The 3,126-nt window shown below is 41.5% G+C and overlaps 1 long non-coding RNA gene across 1 annotated transcript; it reads right to left on the reverse strand.

Moving 5' to 3' along the window:
- Positions 1-98: 98 nt before the first annotated feature.
- Positions 99-2,093, reverse strand: LOC134059870 (uncharacterized). The gene is made up of 3 exons (XR_009935085.1): positions 1,897-2,093; positions 690-787; positions 99-215 (listed from the first exon to the last, which is right to left on the reverse strand). It is a non-coding gene; the product is annotated as an uncharacterized LOC134059870 (long non-coding RNA).
- Between the last annotated feature and the right edge of the window lie 1,033 nt (positions 2,094-3,126).

Raw genomic sequence — 3,126 nt, forward strand, 5'->3', positions numbered from 1 at the left:
TAGCACAGATATTAAATTCATAACTGTTTGTTTTCATTATACTTTAATCTCTAACATTATCAACCATTCTGTCACAAAGTGCTGTTTTAAGGACTTGCCTTGATTCATCTGTGACATCATCATCTTTGAAGTTTATCCCACGACCCTGTGACTTGTCACTCTTCATGGACACACACGTGGGCACAGGTGATGGAGGCCTCTCATGATGATATGAGCTGTGGTGTAAAAAACAATAATTATTTCCAATAGACATGTTGTGGGGATCTTTTTCCATATTGTTTCCATATGCTTTGCTAAATGGCAAAAACCATAACCACAATCATAAACTGATCGATCACAAAAATGTGCAACGTGATCATTCTCATGACTGATACAAAAACAAAAGCTATTATTTCCTAGTGCTTGCACTATGTACAGCTCCCCTTAAAGCATCACAAGCCGAGTTAATAGTCTGTACTAGTGCTGCTGCGATTAATTAATAAAATTAAAATAATAAATAATAAAATTAGTCGTTAGTGGCAGCACTAGTCTGTACTTTTTCTCTCTTATGTGCCTGTGTTAAGGAGCTATGTGATGTAGTAGAATGCTACACAGCAACACATCTCACCTGTGAGGATAGCAACACTTTTAAAGTATTGCAACTTTAATGCAACTTTTTCAAGAAACATAATTTATATCATGTTGCCTACCTTTGCCCCTTTAGACTGCCGTCCTGTTTTGTGTTGACTTGTTTTTCCATGTTTCAGCCACTACTCATGTCATTCAAATTAATCTCATCATGACAAGCCTAAATACAAACAACAAAAAACAGAATGTAGATCTACAACATAACATTTCTCAAATCTGTTTGGAGTGGACTTTTTTCCCCCGTGTCCCCATGTTGTGAAAAATATATATACGTGGGTGGCCCTAATACGCCGTCGTATATTCAGCCTAAAATTGAGGCTAGAGGCCTGTGTAACCTGCCTGTGCGCTACAATGTTTCCTCATACGCAAACAACAGGCTACTGTGGAACGCGCACATGATTAAGAACCATGGTCATGAAACACATAAGTTGTTCAGTCCCAGTTCATTTATGAAATTCACCCTTTATAATCGCATTCATGCAACACTGCTTATGATTTGTGACCCTGTAAAGCGGAACCAGTCGTTTCGGTAAAATTGTGCTCACGTGAACGGCCATAAACTAAGCTTTCCAACGATATGTATATCGAGGGTATTACACAAACTAGGCTATAAGATAACAGCATCCAAAGTTGACATGGTTCTCCTGTCACGATATGCCAGAAGAGGAGAAATCACCTTTTTAAGCAGCACGTGCACAACGGGAATACAGCAAGTGTGTTGAATCTTCGCGGGTTTAAAGGAACACTTCACCGTTTTTTCATATTAAAAACTATGCTATTCCCTTAATTAAGACGAGTTGATACATACCTCTCACGTTTCAATGCGTGCACTGCACTCACTAGCTCTGGCGCGCGGCGCAGCTTTGATAGCTGGCTAGCCCAATGCAGAGCGGTAGATAAAACAGAGTGGCGACACTCCCATAGACCTCCATAGGAAAAAATGGCAGCGCTTTTTCCAGGCTATTTCCTCGTTATGGGGCTTTTGGAACTGTTTACAGCCAATCTCTTGGTCAGTAGTCAATGAGTTAATTGATTACACCTTCCAGCATCAGAAGTACATCCCACCCTCCTGTGATTCAGCCATTCAGCACAGGTTTTTTTGGAACTTTTGATCGTGGCGGCAACATCAAAGAGTGTCGCAACTCTCTCTATCTATGGCTCTGGCCCAATGCATTCATTAGGATCCAAACAGAGATGAAGTTAGAAGCAACCAAACACCTCCATGTTTTCCCTGGTCACATTTATCCATACAAGAAGTTCAACACCCACCTTTAGGTCGTCTCGTTCTGCGCAATTGGAAATTCTAACAAGACACCAATTTCCCGATAAGAAGAGAATGTTAGCCTAAATGTTTTAGTTTCGTTAGCAACCTAACTAAGCAAACAAACTGGTAATAACTATGTTTCATAACCTCGGCTATATTAAAAGCTTTAGTTGTTGAGCAGGGTATTGCTACCCCTTCGTCTTCTTTCTGGTATTCCGATCGCACTAGTTTTACTTTCGCTTCAAAATCTCAACTCCTCCTCTCTCGTATGCCTGTTATTGTGTCACCACTAGATGGAGCTATTCCCTCCGGATTGATATGAACAGTGGAGGCTTCTCTACAGACATTCTTCAACCTCTCAATGCTAGTACAGTCTGTAGTCCCCACAGGCTTCAAGAGGGCCACCATCATCATCCCAGTCCCTAAGAAATCATCAGTGAGCTGTTTAAATGACTACCGCCCTGTCGCTCTGACCTCTGTTGTGAGGAAGTGCTTTGAGAGGTTATTCAAGACCACATTAGGCTTACATCCTGTCTGTCTACTGCATTAGACCCACTTCAGTTTGCTTATAGGTCTAACTGGTCTACAGATGATGCTGTAGCTTTGGCCTTGAATACCGCTCTCTCTCACTTGGATCAGAACAACACGTATGCTCTTTATCGACTTCAGCGCCGCCTTCAACACCATAATACCGTCTAGGCTCATCATGAAACTGCAAGACTTGAACATCAGTCCCTCCATGTGCAGCTGGATACAAAATTTCCTAACAGGCAGGCCACAGGCAGTAAGGCTAGGTAACATCACCTCCTCCAGTCTAACACTCAGCACTGGTGCTCCACAGGGTTGTGTGTTAAGCCCTCTGTTGTACTCACTGTTCACATATGACTGTGCAGCCACTGGCCGCTCCAACACCATCATTAAGTTTGCTGATGACACCACCATAATGGGCTGCATCAAGAGTGTTTAGCTTACGCGTGACATGCCACCCAGACACTTAGGGAGGAATTCTCCCCTTTACGATACATTCTTCAATCACAAAGAAAATTGGTGTCCTTAGCGGTTAGATTTTTACTAATTTTTTTAATTAAGGCATTAAGATCAATTGTCAAATGATGATTTTATATTCCTCTTTTTAGGCAACTTTACTATGGTATCAAATACATGTTCTCCCCATTGTAAATGACAGATTTAAGTGGAGGGCAGAATTCGCGTAGAGTGAAATGCACATAGTTACG

The sequence above is a fragment of the Sardina pilchardus genome, chromosome 16, assembly GCF_963854185.1.
Source record: "Sardina pilchardus chromosome 16, fSarPil1.1, whole genome shotgun sequence".
NCBI classification, from domain to species: Eukaryota; Metazoa; Chordata; class Actinopteri; order Clupeiformes; family Clupeidae; genus Sardina; species Sardina pilchardus.